The sequence below is a fragment of the Palaemon carinicauda genome, chromosome 27 (assembly GCF_036898095.1).
Source record: "Palaemon carinicauda isolate YSFRI2023 chromosome 27, ASM3689809v2, whole genome shotgun sequence".
NCBI classification, from domain to species: Eukaryota; Metazoa; Arthropoda; class Malacostraca; order Decapoda; family Palaemonidae; genus Palaemon; species Palaemon carinicauda.
In genome coordinates this window covers 48,010,778-48,033,277 of record NC_090751.1, presented here as the reverse complement: position 1 = coordinate 48,033,277, position 22,500 = coordinate 48,010,778, and the positions used below count along the sequence as shown (strand labels likewise).

The 22,500-nt window shown below is 33.6% G+C and overlaps 1 protein-coding gene across 1 annotated transcript in view; it reads left to right on the top strand.

Moving 5' to 3' along the window:
• LOC137620891 (G-protein coupled receptor GRL101-like) overlaps positions 1-22,500 on the top strand; it is a 464,398-nt gene that overhangs the window by 132,217 nt on the left and 309,681 nt on the right. The window lies entirely within an intron of this gene.

The following is a 22,500-nucleotide window of genomic DNA, read 5'->3' as shown; positions in this document are numbered from 1 at the left end:
ACGTATTGTGGCTGTTTCCCCGCCAAACACGCCACCGCCAGGTAGCGTTAAGGCAGCGGCGCGGCAACGTGGCTTCAGTGTGACAGAGAGAGCCGTACGGCTGGCCTAAACATGCATAAAAAAAAAAACCCTAAAACACGAAGAAACAAAGGAGCTACCAAATATAGTAAAACCAGAGCAAGTGTGAAACTTCATCCCGATAATAACCATTCGATTTCGGTTATTATTATTATTATTATTATTATTATTATTATTATTAAATGCTAAGCTACAACCCTAGTTGGAAAAGCAGGATGCTATAAGCCCAGGGGCCCCAACAGGGAAAATAGCCCAGTGCGGAAAGGAAATAAGGAAAAATAAAATATTTTAAAAATAGTAGTTGGATGGTGAATGACTGTCAGGTACCGCCCAGCACCCTTTTTATACCTGGGAGTATAGAGGAGGCATGCCTGGCACCAACCTCGCGCTGATATACCTCTGACGAAAGTCTGACGTAGCTCTGACGTTGCTCTGACGTAGCTCTTATGTAGTTCTGACGTAGCTCTGACGGCACTTGACGTACCACCTACGTCACCATACCTAGTAAAGACGTTATGCTTGCGTGACCCTTCACGTACTACCTGGAAGTATGTCCATACAGTAGGTCCACATAACGTATGCACAACGTAAGTACAACGCACAACGGCTGCCACTCACGCACTACGTCACACTAACGCAGTACTAACGTCATACTGACGTGCGTAGGTGCAACGTAGGTGCAACGTTGTGCGGCACAATTCAATACCTGTGTGGGCGTGGTTAAAAACGCACGTTTGGCCGCGTATGGGCATACGGGAGGACATACCGGGTGAGAACATGCATGTGTGACTCTACCTTTACACATAAGTATTAAGTTTTACGGTAACAAGCGGTTTGAAGGCCGGTCGAGTCTTCAGACAATAGGTAACATCCAGAAATCGTTCAGTAAAACCAAATCATTCTAGTTTAAGCAGACGTTCAGTCCACAACTCGGAAACTTCTTTACTGTGCGTGGTTGTTGTTGTTTTAAATAAATAAATATATCAACGGTTCACATGCAACGTCTGTTAAACACGTCTTTACTTCCGGGAATACTTCTTTGAAAAGTGCCTTCAGCAACAGGTAAGTATGCTTTGCAATGTCGATGTGTAGATTAGGTTAGACCGGTGTATACCCTTAATATCTCGCATTGTTTTGTAAAGCAGTTGAGAGCGGAAGAGCTTTATATCCATAGGCTAAAAACGGGTGAGTGTGAGTGTTGCTCTCAGTTAAGATAAATTGTTTGGTTGGCAGACCATGCGGTTAATTTTGTATCTGTGCGTGATACGCCTATTCATTATTGCGTTATTATCTAGTAAATTATATTAAATTGCAAGTGTTTAACTTTATGCAATCCTTTTTTTATTATGTTTAATTTTCCTTTGCTAATTTCAACAATGATATAAATATAAAAAAAAATATTTTTACCATCTTTTGTATTACTTCTAAAACTGCTTTACAAATTCAAAAGAGAAGGGTTTAATATTTACCTATATTTTCTGTATAACGTTCCAATTTGCAAAACTAATCCAAAACACTACATATTCTTTATAAAGTTGGTCAAGTACAAGCTTGCGACAAGGATGTCTAAAAAGTAGAAATCCTAATCAACGTGTTCTGCTTCCCTCGAACTCAAAAAAAATAGGATCGATATTAAGCTTTTCGAGTTTTATGACCTTTCCCCTTGATGAAGGTCCCAAGGAGCTTCAGTTCATCAGTTTTAGATCGATTTTGGTTCAGAGTTGAAAGCCCTATAACCCTTTCATCTACAACCCAATAGAGTTGACTAAGTGCAATTTGCATAAAGCACGGTTTAGTTCAAGAGAGGTTTAATGGGTTTTATCAATAAACGGATCTGAATAATTTTTCCTCTTCTGGAGCGAAACTCTTGCCGTTCTCTTGATGTCGCTGATGGCCAATCTATTAAAGGTGTGTGATAAAGCAAATTTGTTTCTTTATGATTTTTTAATAGAATAGGCCTAGGGTATATTTTACAAATTTTAATAGAGAACAAAAATCTATCTATATAGGTTCTGAAAAGATATGACAATATCCCTGAGATAATCTTCCTAATATGGAAGAATGTTTGAAGACCTTGTGTTTTCAGAAAAAGATTTGACTGATCTCTTCCTTGCATCAAACGTGAGGACTCGAATATTGCAATCACATCTTTCATTTAATTAAATCTGCCAATAATTCCCATTCCGTGCAAAAAATATTTCTCATTTCAACCTCATGCAAACAACGATTCCTTTCTTTTACTTTCGAATATTTTAGACGTAGGAATAATTAGTTAATATACGTTTTTTATTTACATGAATGGAACATTTTTCCACAACTTTCAACTGTGGCTGAGTCATGATCAAATTAGTAGAGAAGTTAGAGTAGACAAACATTTTCAAAGGGAGACAACTTACGTGATTAATATTTCATCAACTCCCTACATTTTGAATACTCGCTTGACACACAACTATTGGTGAAAATTTCATACAACATTGTAATTAGGTTTTCTAAGAGAAATACAGGTACTGGAGTTCTTAAGGACAATTAATGCGAAAATCTTAAATTGGTGCATTCAAAGTTGACTGAAAATATACTAGTAAGTGACTTTGGATCATGACAGATGAGATAGCTGTTTAGCACTATGCCAGAAACATCGTGTCTGTGTAATTGAGACGCAGTGTGGTAGGTTTTGAAAGAGCCTGAAGAAAGTATACGTCAGAAAATTTAGAACACTAAATAAAACCGTATGAAGAGAGATCATCTACCCATTGCGCTTACATGGTTAAAGAGATTTGAGTCAAACCTATTGGTAAAAGTAGACCATCAGGTATAGATGTGCGAAGGCCGTCCATCTGTGTGTCGTCTGTGTATATCCGTCGCACTTAGAGTAAAACTTGATCAAAGGTCGACCATACCAAATCATGTTGCCTGTTCGATTTAAATCTATTAGCCATCAGACATATTAATCGTGAAATAGAGTGCCGGTGTAATGGTCTGTTTTCCCCCTGTCCGAATCCCCCCCGGGGAAATAGGCCCCAGGATATATATACCCCTGGGTAAATTTTGTCCCAGGATAATATTTCCCCTCTCCCCGGGCCAAAATTCCCCCAACCCTGTTGCAGTTATAAACGTATGGCCATGGCGACGTATATAGTAGAAACTGCAATTTCATGGTGCATTTTATGGTACACCTAATGTAGTGGACACCTTATTTAAAATTTTTGTGTTATCCCTCAAAATTTTAAGTGTAGTAAGTTTGTGACCTGGGAAGGGGGTTCCGGAAGGCAAGATAGGTCTGTGAACTGGGCAGGTTTGTGAACTATGAGGGCAGGTCCTTGGAGCTTGCCCCCCGGCTAGGTCTGTGACCTGGAGACTACTAGGTTAGGTTAGTGAGTGTGTTAAGTTGTTTGGCTTTTTACAAATCTCGAAAGTGTTAAATAATCACTTTTTTCCTGTTTCCCCCCACCCAAAGTTCTAAGTTCCCACATGTATCCGTCTGGAAAGGGGTGTGGATAACGGGAGAATGGTTTATTTGTACGGGGGTAGGGGAGAATTAGCCTAAAGGGGGAAAAGAATTATAGGGCTGAATCCCCCCTCCCAGGGGAATAACAGCCTCGGCTAATTTTCCTGGTGGAAATCTATCTTAGGCTAATTTTCCTGGAAAAGAGTCCTGGTACACCTGGTTACTTGTTCGTCCGTCAGTGTTTATAGGAACTCTTCCTTACACGTTACACGTCATGTACCTCTTGATAGGCGATTGTATAAATTTATGGCCGTCAGTTCGTCTGTCATATTCATCTTGTAACTCCTATAGAGTAGAAGGGATTCCTCTCAAAAAATAGTACAGCCGTTAATCATTATGCGTAGATTTGCAAACGGAGAGATCTTCCATCTGCCCATCCTTTTGGTCGGTCCGCCAATGTGACTTTTAATATTTGCCTTGTTATGGGAACTCTTTAAGTACTTGAGTAATTCATCTTGTCACAGCAGCTTCATAATTGTCAGGCGATTTCAGTCAAATTTGGTCATACATCGATTTTGCTAAAGGCACGTTGTCCATCTATTTGTACGTGTGTTTGTGTGTCACTTTACTCTTCTTACTTACCTTGACACAAAGTCTCCCTACCAATTTAAGGGAAATTCTTATAAACATGGTACAAAGGAAGGCCATCAATTGATATTGATGAAGGGATATCTCTGCCATAACATCTATACATTTTAGAAATGTAGAGTAGGTCATGGTAACATGGATATATCACAAATTAAACCCTTTGATATCGTAAAAGCTTTCGTAATTTTTACTGGGACTCTGATACAAAATATATATTGTGATGTAACTACTACTGCTGTGTTGAATAGGTACCAATCAAACCTGTAAAAGAGGTAAGCTATCAGTATAGACGGGTTATAGACGTTTTGCCGTCAGTCGGTTTCGCGGTCAATCCCTTTCGCCCCTTGGTGGAGTCTGTTCGCCGTCAACATAGGAGTCGTTTCGCCGTCAATATAGTTGTTTCGCCCCCGTTATTAAGAAATGGACCAAGACGTGCAATTGGCAGCAGAATTTTTTCTTATTGTTTGTAAAGTCATCGTTAATAAAATTAAGATTAATATCACATTTTATTCTTTATGTACAATAATTTACATTATTTCCGTAGAAGATAAAAAATTTAAGATACACATTAGAGAATACATGGCACAGCTAAAATATATACAAATCACATTTTATAATAAATTTACAAAAATTACACAAGACAAGAATAAATAAATATATATATATATATATATATATATAATGTATATATATATATATATATATATATATATATATATATATACATTATATATATATATATATATATATATATATATATATATACAAATCACATTTTATAATAAATTTATATAAATATATATATATATATTATATATATATATATATATATACATACAAATCACATTTTATAATAAATTTATATAAATATATATATATATATATATATATATATATATATATATATACATACAAATCACATTTTATAATAAATTTACAAAAATTACACAAGAATATATATATGTGTGTGTGTATATGTATATATATATATATACATATATATATATAAATATATATATATATATATATATATATATATATATATATATATATATATATATTTATATATATATATATATATATATATATTCTTGTCTTGTGTAATTTTTATAAATTTATTATAAAATGTTACTCAGACTCCTGACGAGGACGAATTATCTTGTCACAAGCTAAGCAAGTGGAAGCCATTCTTTATTATTTTATATTTTTTACCAGCGTGGAAGTGAATATTTATTTCAAAAGTACAATTTTTTTATAGTTGCTAGGAGTGATTCTGAATGATTCTGATTATCTTCTACGGAATTAATGTAAATTATTGTACATGGAATAGAATAAAATGTGATAATCTTTATTATATTAACGATGACTTTACAAACAATAAAAAAAAAATCTGCTGCCAATTGCACGTCTTGGTCCATTTCTTAATAACGGGGGCGAAACGACTCCTATGTTGACGACGAACAGACTCCACCAAGTATGGGTGCAATTAGGACGGCGAATCGACTTCACCCGGGGGCGAAAGTGATTGACCGCGAAACCGACTGACGGCGAATAGACTATATACCAGTATACACGTGCTTGTAATGCTATTTGTATGATTTTATCGGGTTAGAATACTCATTGGGGCGAAGTTCATTCAGCGTCAGTAAGTAACTCGTTAGATTTCTCTTAAAATGCTCATTGTAGATGGAGTTATGGGTGACATTAAGGAGAACCATAAGACATGAATTGAAAGTAAATAAGGTATAAATTACGCTTGGAATGTATTAAATGTATAGCCTGTGTAAAGTCATAAAAATCAATGTTGTGTATATTTTTAAGCGTTAATTGGGCGGTAAATTGGCATCCATAAGTTTTGAAAACAATAGAGTCATATCTAGCAATGTCAAGAGATTATACAGTTATATTAATAATTTTCATGGGGTGATATATTACTATAGGCAGTTATAGTTGAATTTTATTGATGATAAACATCCAATTGTGTTTAATTTGTAATCATAATGAACTTTATTTTTCATTTTAAAAACCTGGATTATGATCTCCTGGTGCCTTTTGCATTATTGGATGCAGAACCAACACGCCATTTTATAAGTATATATTGCAAAAAATACCCAATGTTTTGCATATTTAGCTAAATGCGAAAGTAGTTTGTTACAATTTCATGTGCTCGTTTCATTTACGTAGTCAAGGTCATAGTAAATCGTTTGTCATTAATGTTTCAGCTTGCTCGACTTGCAAGTGATTTTTATATAGATCTCGTCCATTACTGTAATGGGAAATGGGCCGACTATTAAGGGGGTGGGACCTGAATTTCCCGTTTAGTTTTTGTATTGTCTTTTTTTCCCGCCTTGTTTTTGTATTGTCTTTTTTTCCCGCCTTGTTTACCTTTTCGTTTCAAAGATATGGTCTGTATTTCCCAACTTTTAGGATTTTTTTTTGGCGGGGGGGGGGGGGATAAATTACTTTCGTTTCTTAGTCACTCTCTTAACTTCCGGGCTAATTACAACTGTTCGTGATCACCTGTTTTGATTCTCGAGGTTCTGGGTTTAATGTTTTGTAGTTGGTCTGCCTAGAGATTTCTTTTGCAGTGTCCTGGCAAAGTGAAGATCACAATTAATTGCGAAAGTTGAAATCTCTCTCTCTCTCTCTCTCTCTCTCTCTCTCTCTCTCTCTCTCTCTCTCTCTTAGAGCTATGCATTTTTCATATTTTCCAAACAAAATCTGTAAAATTTTAGTTTTCATTGTCCATTAGCTTTGCGATTAATACATTATCAATCTTTATCAATCATTGGTAAGATCAAATAGTGACTTTTAAAAGAACGCTGAACTCGGTACGTTTTGGTTATCTAATTTAGGGATCCACTTTGTATGAAACCTCAAAGAATATTAAACAGAAAATGTATAAAGAAACTAAATTCACCTTGAAATTCGAACTCTCTCTTGGAAGGAAAACGATTTCACTCTTAAACCATTGTTGCTTAAGAAGATACGAATTTTTTCAGAGCTCATCCACACATGTATTTTTCAATTTTAGATAATTATAGGTTAGATTATATAAAATTTGTTGTATCATTTCATTGAACAGAGGTTAAATGTTATGAAAGTGGACGTAGTCACTAAAGCCTTTTTCACTACAATCTTGAATGGTTTGGTTTGGGGCCTATATTTGCTTGCTATGAGTGGACATATGTTTGAAATAAAAACTTGGGCGTATCCATTATCAAAGCAATTTCTTACTATAACACTGGATCCTTATGCTGCTTTATTACGTAGTGTATTGTCCCATTTCGAAGATATTGTGTATAATCTTGCGTGAACTTGAATGATGTACCTATTTTTTAAATTATTGTCATAAGTAGTTTATACCATTGTTTCCTAATATTCCAGTAACATATTAATTTGTTGTCATTCACAATGTATACTAATTTTTTTTTTCTATTTCGTCTGTCATTTCATGGATTAATTTCTAAAGCTAATGTTCTCCATGAAAAGGATCAATTTAAAAGTTTAAAGGTTAACCTACCACTTGGATCTATTATTTGGTACTTCCTTAAAAGCTTCTTTTAAGAGAAGCTACTTGGCCTATTGGTATTGTATAATTCTTGTAGTGTATTACATTAAGAAGAGTTCATAATTCTTCTTAGATTGCGACATGCTCCCCTTAGTAGTAATTGAACAGTTAATTTTAACAGTCTTGCCTATTATTTCATAAGGATCATAAATACATTATTCCAGTGGTTTTATGGCTTTATTGCAGCTTTGACCAAATTGGGTAATGCTTTAACCAATCTTGTATCAACATTTCATTTCTTATCTATCTATCATTCTTATTTATCTTGATATTGTCTATTCTCTACTCATATTTTATAGTTAGTTTTTCTCAATTTCTTTTGCGCACAGGGCTGCTTTCTCCGTTGGGTTTCACAACCTTGTAGTTTTCGGTTTTTTCAACTAGATTTTCAGCTTGCCTAGTAATGATCATGATGTAAGTATTAAAAAGAATAACAACAAAAAGTAATAATAATACGATATCGTCATACTTCTAAAGCTTCCTGTTTGAAAATGAAATGCAAAACCAACCATAAACTTTACAGATTTCATCTTTATAAACACAAGCTTTGAAATATCTTGACAGATACAGTTTTACGAACAACGTCAGAATTTAGATTTGCAGTATGCAGATTGGCGATGCTCCCGACCCTCTCTTGGTAAAGTTTCTGCTTAAGATTATATAGTGTTTTTCTAGATCAGAGTCTGTATTGACTCTGCTCTTGACTAGAAAAAATATATAAAGAAACCGCATATTTTTTTTTTTTTTTTTTTTTTTAGATATTTTTAGTACATGATGAATATCATTTTGACATCCAGACCTCTTCCAGATTAAACTCATTTATAGCAAGACTTAATTCATGAAGTTGAACGTAAACACACTCTTGCCTTAATTACACAAGACGTAATAGAAGCCCACAAATAATTCTAGAATTAAAGAGCCAAGAAAAGGTGAATATGAGAGAAGGCAAACGGGCCGCAGAAGTGGATTGTTACAAAAATATGAATATGCGTTGGACCGGAGTTCGATGACGTCATTTCTTTGCTCGTCTCCGAAGTGGCAGTAAAGCTGAGAAAGGAAAAGCTTCCGTCTTTCATACCGAAATTGAACGAGGTAGAAGAGTAACATAGGTACTTTATCGAAAGGCTTTTCCTACAGATTTTCAATCTGGATGAAAAGTTGATGTATACAAAATATGTGTGATGTACGACACATTTATGTGCATGCACATACATATACGAGTGTGTGTGAGATATATATATATATATATATATATATATATATATATATATATATATATATATATATATATATCCATATAAATAAATAATAAAATAATTTTCCATCTGTAAGGATAATTGATGTATACGAAAATTTATTTAGCGTACTGCACATTTATGTACTGTACATGTTTCTCTTGCCCCCCCCCCCACATTTATATATATATATATATATATATATATATATATATATATATATATATATATATATATATATATATATATATATATAAATCATTCTGTGTTACTTTATCCCAGTTTAGAGGGCGTGGCATTTTGATTTTCAGTAGTTAATCAAGAAGCAAGCATCGTGCGAATACGTCCTATCTCAGGGATGTTCAACGGTATATATATATATATATATATATATATATATATATATATATATATATATATATATATATATATATATATATATATACAGTATATAGATATATGTATACATATATATATACTCATGTATATGTATGTATATATATATATATATATATTATCTGTGTGTATGTCATGTATTTCTATTAAAATTTGAAAGATCGTTCGCCTTGAATGTTCATTTGGGAAGATAATAAGTTGAAGCTGCAACAGTAAATGGTTAGTGAATGTTAGAATGTTCACGATTTTTTTTCGTTTAAATTATGAATGTTTTTGTAATGATTTTATATTCGATGTAATTACAGTAACGTTTGTATCTTATCAAAGTATTTATGATACATGAACATTGTTGAAAGTGAAATATCCCAACAACATTTCCTTATGGATAACGTTTCCTGAAGAACTGAGGTCTTAAGTTATGGAATAAAATACCTCTAAAAGGTTCCCACCAGAGCTTGTTACAGCTTGGCATAAAAAGCTTGGCATAAAAAATGTCAAAATTGGTTTCTGAAAATCATTTGACTGTGATAGAATTAATCCTGGTATATTGCTTTGGTATGGAAAGGTAAACATTGTTAGAGCAATGCTTCAGTGACCAATTTAGAGGAAGTGTATTTCAATATAAGTTGTTACTAGTATTGAAGCATAGGGAAGGAAGAGATGATGGATTGACGAACTAAGAAGTTTGCGGGTGTGGACTGGATCAGAAATACCACAAACAGACGGAAGTGTGAGGGAATGTGCGAGGCCTTTGTTTTGTATTGGACTAGTAACGGCTGATGATGGTGGTGATGATGTGTGTATGCAACCATACGTCCATAGTTTTCACGTAATTGTTAACTAGAAGAATTTTATTTAATGTAAAAATAAGACTTCCTATATTTTTCATATTTAACACACTTTTTTTTATTTATTTATTTCAATTTTTAATATTTTTTCTAGATATTTTTGACGTTCATTACCTATATGTTGTAGCATTCATGCGACAGGGAAAATTTATAGGCAAATGAATTAGGATGGAGTGGTCTGGGGTAAGATGAGGCTTTAGATTTTTTTATATATATATTTGGAATATGGTCTGATGAGTGATGAAAAGTTAACCTGGGATTATATAAGCAAGTTTTGGATGTGTATTTACACATGTATTTAAAGGAAATGTATTTTTTTTTTATTATTTTGTAGGTAGTAAGTTGGCCAGGGAACCAGCCACCCGTTGAGGTACTACGGCTAGAGAGATATTGGATCCTTTGACTGGCCAGGCAGTACTACATTGGATCCTTCTTTCTAGTTACGGTTCATTTTTCCTTTACCTACACAAACACCGAATAGTCTGGCCTATTTTTTTCACGTTCTCCTCTGTCCTCATACATCTAAGAACACTGAGGTTACCAAACAGTACTTCGTCACTCAAGGGGTTAACTAATGCAATGTAATTGTTCAGTGGTTTATTTCCTCTGGAAAGGTTAGAAGAGACTCTTTAGCTATGGTAAGCAACTTTTCTAGGAGAAGGGCCGTTATTCTCTAGTCATGGGTAGTGCCATAGCCTCTGTACCATGGTTTTCCCTATCTTGAGTTAGAGTTCTCTTGCTTGAGGGTATACTTGGGAACGCTCTTTCTATCTTGTTTCTCTCCGTCTTGTTTGTATGAAGTTTTGATAGTTTATATGTGATAAATCTAATTTAATGTTGTTTATCTTAAAATGTTTTATTCTGATTGTTATTACTTTTCTTGCAGTTTATTTATTTCCTTGGTTTTTCTCTGTTGGAACCCTTGGGCTTATAGCATAATGCTTTTCCAACTAGGGTTGTAGCTTAGGTAGAAGTAATAATAATAATAATAATAATAATAATAATAATAATAATAATAATAATGATGATGATGATGATTCATCATCATCATCATCATAATGATAATGATACACAGTGCATAGTAGTTTTGTTGCGTTTTTTCTGTCTTCACACATTCATATGCTATGGGTATTATCATGTGTGTATGTATGTACACACAGACACGCATATATATGCACATACATACATACATACATACATACACTAAATGGAACAGGATGTATGATCCTGAAAGGCTTCGCCTCTATTTTAGAATTTTCCAAAGGACTGGTTCTTCACGGAAGAAATTTAGACCATGTATACAAAGATGCAAGGGACATATGTGTAAAAACTACTGAGATCTCGTTCTGTGTTTATTGTCCCTTTACAAATACTGTTACAAGAACGCCTGATCTTTCCTGTAAATAATAGACATATGTTCTGTTGCCACTTCGGTCATTCCATGGGCACACTTTAAGGTTTGTTCATTATTTTATTTTTTTTTCAGATAATTGTATAGAATATATTTCTATATTGGATTTCCTTGTTCTTCTCAATTTTTGTTATAAATCTTGATGTTACGAAATTACATTTTAACACAATCAAAATGAACCAATTTATTAACACCTTTATTATTATTATTATTATTATTATTATTATTATTATTATTATTATTCTTACTTACTTACTTACTTACTTACTTACTTACTAAGCTACAACCCTAGTTGGAAAAGCAGGATGCTATAAGCCCAAGGCTTCAACAGGGAAAATAGCTCAGTGACGAAAGGAAATATGGAAATATACAAGAGAAGTTTAAGAATAATAACATTAAAATAACTCTATTACATATACACTTTGAAATAACAAGAGGAAGAGAAATATGATAGAATAGTATGCTCCAATGTACTATCAATAGAATGCATTAATCTGTAACACTGGCAAAACTCGCAGTGATTAATGTATATCAGATTAATTTGTTTGCTGCTCATTATATTTTTCAGTGGTTCACAAAATGGACTAATATGAAGAATTATATTCAAGGTTTTGTTCAGCGTATTTTTTTTTTCAAATTGTGAATTAACATTGGAAGGATTACCTTTAAAGTTATTTATATTCGTTTACACTAGATGGTTTTTTGTTTTGCAGAATATATTTCTCTGTTCTCATTACCATATTTCTTTTTTGTATTTAAAGGTGAATTCACAACGGAAAAGAGGATATTTTTGGTAACAAAGGCTGAAAAGTACGGAGTACAACAAAGCTATGTTTATTTGCGTATAATAATGTATATACAAACTTTGTATTCACTAAGGCTGGTTTGTAGGATAATAAATTATCATATTACCTTAATCTTTTTCTGTTTATTTTTTATCGATTTTTTTTTTATTAGAAAGATATTCGACAGAAGCTCTTAAGGGTAATAAAGAAAATGTTCAAATGCAAAATGTAAAAACCTGTTTAAAAACAACATTATTTCTATTTATCCTCTAGATACTCTTCATCTTTTCCTATTACTTTTATCAATGATAGCGGGGAGAATCCTGTTAGGAATAAACCCTGCCAATAATCTTCTTTTGCCGTCAATGGATAAGAAGATTTATTCCTATCTCGTCCCAGACAAGTCTAGCGGCAATAGTAGAGGTACTACTAGAATTAATATTTTTTTGTCTTCCATTCATTAGAAAAAAAAAAGAATCCTTATTACTGGAAATGTTCGATATAAGTGAAGCTTTCATTACGACCTACGTAGATGTTTCCAAAAGCTCTAAATAATTTTGTCCTTGTCGCTAAGCTTTAATGATTTATGCAGATTTCAGGAAGCGGTTGTGAGGGCTCTGAAATCACATGTAAATTTTGATGTATTGCGCAATATCTCTTCATTTCGATTTTTCTCATAACAGTCCACCGACGGTCTTCTGGAAAATCAGTCTTTTCCTCCCTCTCTCTCTCTCTCTCTCTCTCTCTCTCTCTCTCTCTCTCTCTCTCTCTCTCTCTCTCTCTCTCTCTCTCTCTCTCTCGTTTGATTTACTTTTCTAGAATATATGAGGCAAATTTTAATATACATTTGTCTGTGTTATCCAATACAAGTGAAGCTGAAATATGATTTATTTGTTCAGCAGAGTGTGATTCTTGCTACTGAATGTCAGGAATGCGTGATTATATCTTAATGAAATTTTCGCAGATAAAACCATCAAATGACCCTCCGCATGACAACCTCGGGTTTTGATTAAGAATCTCGCCCAATATAATGTTAGTTATTCATGTTACAGAAGTGAATCCTAGCAAGTATGTACCTCAAATTCAGTATGAGTTCAACTACTCGCCGTTTAGCGGCTTAGGCAGAAATATGCTCCCACCCCAGTTATCAATAAAAAATTTTACGATGAGTCCAATCAAAGCAAAGGAAGCTTCGATTTTAATATCGCGTGATTCGTTAAGCTCCTATTGTTGGAATTTTTGAGGAACTTTAGTTCTTAATATCTTAAAGTTTTTATAATAGCTTGCTCTAAAGTCGTAAAACTGCTAATTTCTATTGCAAGGCATAAATGTGTTCCGCCAAATTTGCTTGATGTAGTTCAAGTTAATTCTTTGCAATTAGTTCTTTCACGTAGGGTCGGTAGTGTTGTTAGTGTGCCTCACGATGTGCACTTTAGACATTGAGGGTCTTCACAATATTTCTTCGCCTTAGTACAATTACTTTATTCCCTTGTACTTGATCTCCGTTCTTGGTTCATTTTTTTCATGTCGATGTCCAACCTCGTTTACCTTTTACCTCATATTGTAACTAGATTTTTCCCTAGATGCATCTAGGTGCTGAATGGCCTCACAGACACCAGTACTTGAGAGTTTATCCCAAATCCTTAAATGCAATCGAAGTAAAAGCTACACAAACACAACAAACAAATTTGATGGAGAGTCATGTTGAAAGAGTAATAGAAAGCCAATTTTATTGATCTATTTTTTAGAAGTCACAGGAACTCAGGAGAAAAAGAGAGTTGCCACACATCCTATTCAAAGAGCAAGAACTTTTGTTGGCACAAAACCGGGTCAGTTAGACAGGTGCAGTGTGTTCCATGATGCTTAAGTAAATTCTGCAAGGGACGGCTCTAATTGCTGATCCTGTATTAGCTTCATAACCAAGGGAGCATTTAATGAAAACCTGGCAGACGGTTGGGATAAGGTCGTCAACTGCTGGTTCATTGAACTTCAGTATCCTTGAAATATTGTTAATGTATGATTATATGAGCATGCATTGAGTCTCCAGGGAAAGTGAACATCGATTACTTGTGAAAATTCGTGTATACGGTAATATTGTACATCAATGTCTTGTTTATCCTCATATGTAAGTCGTCAGTAAACAAGCGTATTTTGTTTACACTAAGGTGTAAGCGTTACACACAAATTGTGTACTTGAAAGGATGTTTAGCAAAGTAAAAACGGTTGCTATCCAAAACAATTCAAATGATGATAATATTTGAATGCTTGCATTTGCGTGTCATCCCAGGTATTTTCACTCCTCTTTGTTGCACATGTTTTTATTATTTTCAGAGAAGAAACAATTTCATTTCAATCATCCCTATAACAACAGTTTTGCTAATTTTTTTTTACGACGAAAATGCAACCGTATATTTGACCACGATATTTTTAGTTGCTTTCCAAAAGAATAAAGTTTGTGTCCTGTTTTCTCTTGTTAAATGTTTGCAGTTGTACTGGTAAAACTAATTATTAACGCAAGAGTTTTCATTGTAATATTTTGGTCACTAGAATATATATATATATATATATATATATATGTATGTATATATATGTGTATGTATATATATGTGTATGTATATATGTATACATATGTATGTATATATGTATATATGTATATATATGTATGTATATATGTATATATATATGTATGTATATATATGTATATATGTATATATGTATATATATGTATATATATATGTATATATATATGTATATATTTATATATGTATGTATGTATATATGTATATATGTATATTTATATATGTATATATGTGTATATATGTGTATATATATGTATGTATATATATACATATACATATACATATATGCATACACATACACACACACACACCACATATATATATATATATATATATATATTATTTTGGTTGCAATATTGCGATTTATTTTAATTCCAAATTTGAGCCCTTGTATTTACTTCCGAGAAAGTGTTTTCGATGCCGGCCTCGTTTTCCTATTGCTGTTGAACAAACATAAAATGTTTAAAATACTCATAATAGGGGAAGGGGCTTCAATTCGATTCGAATAGATGTTCCTTTGCTTAAAGGAAGTTGGCGTTTGACGCTATTACAATCAAATGAATTCAAATTGCTATATCATTCCTAAGTACACTGTTTAGTAAGCAAGCAGCACTTGAGAGAGAAATGAAAAAGTGTAAGAAAACTCGCACATTTCATGTTTTTCTATAAGTGGTTATAAGATATTTGGCAAATATTCTTTATGAAACTTGGAATATAAACGAATACAGAAATGATTTTATCTTTGTGCCTCGCGGAAATTCCAGAAAGGAAATTGCTTTTGCAAAAAGCAAAGAAACGAAATAGATTTCGATCAAATAGAAGAAACTCTTAACAAAGTGGAGGATTGGAAAGTCTGGGTTTAACATAATCATTATATATGGAAAGTTAGGGGAAATCATAATGATTAAATATTATTAATCCCAGGTCTTTTGTTGTACCTTAAACATATTGACGTTGAATGGCCTCCCTGGCCCCGGCGCTTAGCCGTTTGGCCCAATCTTCATATATTCATTAGTAGCTTTAGGGTTTAGAGAAATGTTATTACAGAGGTAAAGTTATGCTATCCACCTATTTTTACTTATTCTTGAAATGACGAGGGAAAGCTTACACTCAGTGTAAAAGTAGTGTAATGAGATTATCAAGAGTAACTTTATAATTACCTCATGTTGACCTTTTCATCCCTATTGTTTTAGATCCAAGTGCAGCTTAACTTGTATTCCTTTGTTGGATTCCTAATATATTCTTGTGAACTTTCTTATTAGAAGATTTCGTATGAAGAATGTTTATTCCGAATAACCCATGAAGACCCTGGCCAGTCTTAACTACAGTGAGTGACACACACGTCGTCTTAAATGTGCGTTCACACGGACAAACAGTGTCTGTCGAACAAACACTGTTGCCATATCATAAAGCAAGGATTATGACGTCATAAGCGTTGAAACGAGGAAAGTTGATATCGTTACAAACAGTGGTACCAGATGAAGTTGTCTGATTAGTTTGTACTCCAATCACTAGGCAAAGACCTGCAGACAATATTCGAAGCTGATTCGAAGCTGATGGTTCACATGCGATGCATGATACACCATAAGATAAAACGAGATACATGGCATTATGCAGCATAATTATTCCTGTCATTTGTTGAGGACAGTGGAATGTGCATGAAAGGACTGGTTGCAAAGACGAAGTGATAAGAGAAGCCATTCAACTATTTCAAAGGAACCTCGAATTGGTTATGAATCACACCTTGGGAACTACAATATATACAGATGGACCCAAACACCCATGTTTTATTGGAGATTATGAAACTTTTTATAAGGACACATGTATGGGTGGGGGACGTTTCTCCAGAAACTCGTTTGGAGAAAAAAAAATATATATATACAGTATATATATATATATATATATATATAAAACACTGTTACTTATATGTTTATATATACATATATATATATATGTGTATATATATATATATATGTGTGTGTGTATATAATGTATATGTGTATATATGTATATATATATATATATATATATATAACCCTCAGAATTACTTACTTCCCTCATGATGAAACGCTTCTTCAGACATACGAGAGACTTGGATGTTCAAAATTGAAACAGATTCTGTCATTTTGTATCATCGCCATAAGTTGGGGGTGCAAACGTCTCCTAAACCAGCCCACAACTTTTTCCATTTCTCCAATTTGCGTAGCTCTCTCTCTCTCTCTCTCTCTCTCTCTCTCTCTCTCTGGTGGATATACGAGGTGCCTCACACTGAGGGACCTGGGGGAACCCAAACATAGAATTAGGCAATAAGTAAGTCTCTCTCTCTCTCTCTCTCTCTCTCTCTCTCTCTCTCTCTCCTTCCTGCATTGACCGCGATTGGATTGAATTTTCTTCTTTGACTTCCAAACCAGTAACAGATAATCAACTTCTCTGACGTTCTGACGTTATTTTATACATTGCCTCTACACGTTTATTTCTGCCTGGAAACATCTGTTTTAGTTTCATAAGCATGGGTCCTTCGAGTAAAATTCGATTAGCAACTCTGTCTCTCTTCTGTCGGATCCCAGTGGCAGATTTCTTCCGTAACAGAATTACAAATAGCCATGTTTACAGGGCAAGTGGAACCTAATTAACCAACAGCTAAAGTTCATCTGGTAAATAAGTATAACTCCGTCCATTGTGTCCTTCCAGAGAGTACGAACATGGGCACTGAATTTACTCCCCCATGGTACTTGTTATTGACGTCACCAGCTCTTCTTTTTGCTTCCCATTGTTAACTGGTAACAGTTTGTGTTCGACGGACAGTGTCCGTCCGTGTGAACGCACCTTTATAACCACCCAGTCAGCCAACCGGCTTCAGTTAGTAGGCATGAAACTACGTGTCACATTATACAGGCTCAGGGTAGTGTTGATAAGTGTTTAGATAGGTAATTCCGAGATAACTAACACGTTGTTGTTGTTGTTTTAAGCAGGAGATCTATGAATATAAACGATAGATTAGCTTTTGTGGTACTGAAAACTATCAAATCTAAGGCGATGTGGAACAGATTTTACGAAAGGTATGTACTCTCTCCTGTCTGTTTATTGATTTTTTCGTGAACAACTTTGCACAAAAACTACTGTATCGGTTTTGACCAAACTTGGTAGTCTTGTTGGGTATAACACAGGGATGAATCTCTTAACATATTTGATAAAGTACAAGTACGCAGCAGTACTTTGAAAATAATTGCAATGTTAAGCATATTGCAAATATTTTGTTAGTGTTTTTTTTTTGGGGGGGGGAACAACTTTACACAAACACTACTGAAATAATTTCAATGGATCTTGAACATGTGAAGTATGACCAAAGAACAAATCTATTGGATTATGAAGAAAATACATCAAAGTACAGGTACGCAGTTGAGTTAAAGGCTGGTCCACACGCTACGTTTTGCACAACCTTTTGTCTGCATAGTTCAAGACGTTGCAGATAAAACGTTGCGTGTGGACAGGAAAACAGGGCAGTTTTGACTCCAGCGCAAAACGGTACAGTTGCAGCGATGACTGAGTGAGCTAGGAGAGCATAGATCTCCATGAACTGTGCAGACAAGTCGTACGTGTAGACGGTAGCACCGTCTTTCGTTTCATTTTGGGCCTCAGTTTTAATTGAACAAGCGACAATGGCAGACCTTAGGCAATGTTCTCGAGAGTTCCTCACAGAATTTATTGCGTTGTGCGAAAGTTTCCCATGCATTTGGCGTGTCAAATCAAAGGATTATAGTGACCGGGATAAAAAGGGGAAGGCTTATGAAAGCTTAGTGGAAAAATTCAAAGAAATTGATAAAAATGCCAACAGAGTCATAAGTATATGTTTCTATGTCTATTCGCAAGTAATTGCGCCAATCATTAGGCTCATCACGTAGTTCACGCAGTAATTTAATATGGGAGAAATTTTGCCTTTTCAAAAGCCACTTTCGCGACCACTTTGAACGCCGGGTGCTTCTGAGACGTTCCAATCTTTTTTTTTTTTTTTTTTTTTTTTACAACACAACACAACACGTCAAAATTGACAAAAGGAGTACCTCCTCTATGACGATGTTGACAAAACTGAGCGAAACATCATGGTACCGTGTAGACGCAATAAAATTGTAAGGTTTTCATTCCGTCTTATGACTGCGCAGACAAATTGTTGTGGAAAACGGAGTGTGTGGACCTGCCTTAAGAGCAAAATAAAAATAAGATGGCTTGATCTCTATTGAGTGCCGCTCAAGTGTTTGATCTGAGTTGACAATAAGAGGGGGATGTGATGTTAACCGAGTTTGACTTAATTCCATCACATGTTTTACTTTGATGTCTGTTATCTGGATTTATTCTTCGGGCTCTTATTTCATCCCTTGTTCTAGTTTTATTTCTCTTTGCTCTTTGATTATTAAAGTTATACTTTTTTTACTCTGCACTTTATACATCTATGCTATGTATTACTCAAGTTTTCATCTCGGATATACCTGATACCAGCCTTCTCCGAAATGGCGTAAGGCTCTTTCAATTTCCAGAAACTTCCGTAAATACATTTCCTGGAAGGAAGCGAAACTTTCACAAGAACGCGCACAACTTTCGCGCATCAGATCTAAAAAAGGCGACGGAATTTTAGCTTGTCAAATTGAAGACGCATGGTAAATGAGCTATCTGGTCTGTATGCTGGATATAATACTGGCTTTCAGTAACTGCGCTTACGTTGTTGTTGTTGTTATTGTTGTTGTTCAAAATGTGTACCATATTTGTAATAACAGCTGTTAAAGGTAATTTCTTTACCAAACAATATACCTTAAAGTAGTATCTATCGGTAAAAGAGAATAAAAGGACTGATCATAATTGTTGTACTACTGAATAGTTGAAGTCATAATACAGTATTTAAGTATATGAATAAACTATAGTTGAGAAATATCAGAAAAGCAAATATAATTGTGATCTGACGATTCAAAGAATTATTAGAGCATTCTTGAAATTATGAAGGCCAGCGTTTAATAACGTTGCCGGGAATATTGTTTTATGTTTTTTTTTAATTGAAAAATTCTCCTAATAAATATATTTCACAAATGGATTCTTTCACCTCTTGTATTCAATTGCTTTTTAATCTTTTACCTTAGGTGGATTTCATCATCCATATACGAGACCCTCAAGAAATCCCGTAGTTTCTTATTCATTAAAGATTTAACCCATTTTATATATATGCAAAAAAAGATAATCAAAGATAAATAGAATTGTTGTCTTTTTGCCTTATCCCATTCATTTAAAAAAAGGCGCATTAAAACCTTTAGCCAATCCCTTATTATTAATAGAGCACCTATTCTTAAACCTTCGCAAGTGAATTGGAGACCTTACTGCTAAGGTAGAATATACACATTGTATTTTCGGGGTCATTTCAGAAGTCACAAATTCCCTCGTTTCTCAATATCATTAATTTGTTTTATATGTGAAGGCAACAACACTTGCTTTTAACTATACATAAATTTCCTTGTATTAATGCCAATATTTGAATTTTTGATACTCTTCCATAATATACTTTCCAACATATCATAGACGATCCCTTCAGCAAGGAATAGAACGTAATAAGAATATAAGAAATGTTCAGGGACCATTTTCTATCAAATGATTTAATTTTTTTCATTATTAGATATTAATTTTTCTTCTAATTAGAATTTCTTTAAGGCCTTTAGCTGCAAGGGTAAAAGAAATTTTGTGATAAAACATGATTGAGTTTTGAATAATTTTCTTAATTTGATAAAAACAAAATAGCTTTTGGCATTTTTTTTTTTCTCTCTCTCTCTCTCTTTTTTCTCTCTCTCTCTCTCTCTCTCTCTCTCTCTCTCTCTCTCTCTCTCTCTCTCTCTCTCTCTTTCTTTCTTTCTTTCTTTCTTTCATAAATACCTAAGAATTATTGTAATTATTTTAGCATATTATTTACTTAGTGGCAGTGTATGGGAGATAACCTTTCCATAATGCATATTTTCAAGTTCCTGATAAATAACATACAAGAGCACGGGAAGCAATTTTGTAATTCGTATATATAAATCCTTGACCATTGTACATAAAAGAAGTTTATTTTCCTAATTTACACACAACTATGTATAAGAAAATTTAGGTGAGCAGAATAGATATTTTTTCCCTAATCTAATTGAAAAACTGCTACATTTTATCTGTTGTTATTTAGATCATGACTACTATCACGATGTTAGTTACAGTTTACAATAGATCTCTCTTATACACGGCAGTATTATTATTAATATCCATAGCTAAGTTGCATCCCTAGTTAGAAAAGGAGGATGCTATAAGTTAACAGGGCTCCAACAGGAAATAAAGCCCAGTGAAAAAAGGAAATGTGGAAAACATAAAATACTGTACCTGAGTGTACCCTCAAGAAAGAGAACTCTAACTCAAGACTAGAAGAGAATAGTTTGATTTTGGATTATACTTTCTGATGTTAATTTAGGAACTCCATTTAAGTGTTATTGCTGATATCGTAGCTATTGTTTTGCAGTCAACATTCGAATATAAAATAGGCCCCTAGGCACTTAAAGATAGTCATTTGGTTACATTTCTATGTAGTTTTATCTAATCAGTTTTTTTGTGATGTCAAAAGTTTACATACAACACCGTTCTTTACAAGTAATAATTCATATTTTTTCATTGACTTTTTTTTCTTACTTTTTTTTTTCTTTTTGTACAAAATTCGTCATGTAGACCTTCCATAATTAGTACTTGTTCATTACTCAGACTCTTAATCATAGAAAATAACATTCATTAACATTCTCCCTTACCATTTTGCCACCATGCTATGACAGTTATAAGACATCCTCATGTTAACTCAAATCATCATTGACTTTTATATGCAAGTTTTATGAAACCCTGTTGCTTAATATTGTATAGGCTCTAAATTATGCAATAATATTTACATATTTTGAATTTTGTTTAGCAAATGACATGAAAAAATTTCCCCATCAGTTTATCCCTAATTTTCCCCCTTGTCTTCACCTCTCTTATAAATTCTTTTTTATCGTTTTTTTTCTGTACTAAAATTACTGTTACAGAGTATCTTCTCAATTTTCATTCATGTATAGTCCTTTTATCCTATGCTGTAAGAAATTAATTAAACCACATTTAATGACGTGATCTGTCTTTTCTATATGATAAATGATGATTTTAATCTGAACTTCAATAATCCGACTTTACTTTATTATTATTATTTTTTATTATTTATTATTATTATTATTATTATTATTATTATTACTTGTTAAGCTATAACCCTGGTTAGAAAAGCAGAATGCTATAAGTCCAGGGTCCCAACAGGGAAAATAGCCCAGTGAGAAAAGGAAACAAGGAAAAATAGAATATTTAAAGAACAGTAACAACATTAAAATGAATATTTCCCATATAAACTATGAAAACATTTACAAAACAAGAGGAAGAGAAACTAGATAGAATAGTGTGCCCGAGTGTACCTTCAAGCAAGAGAACTGTAACCAAG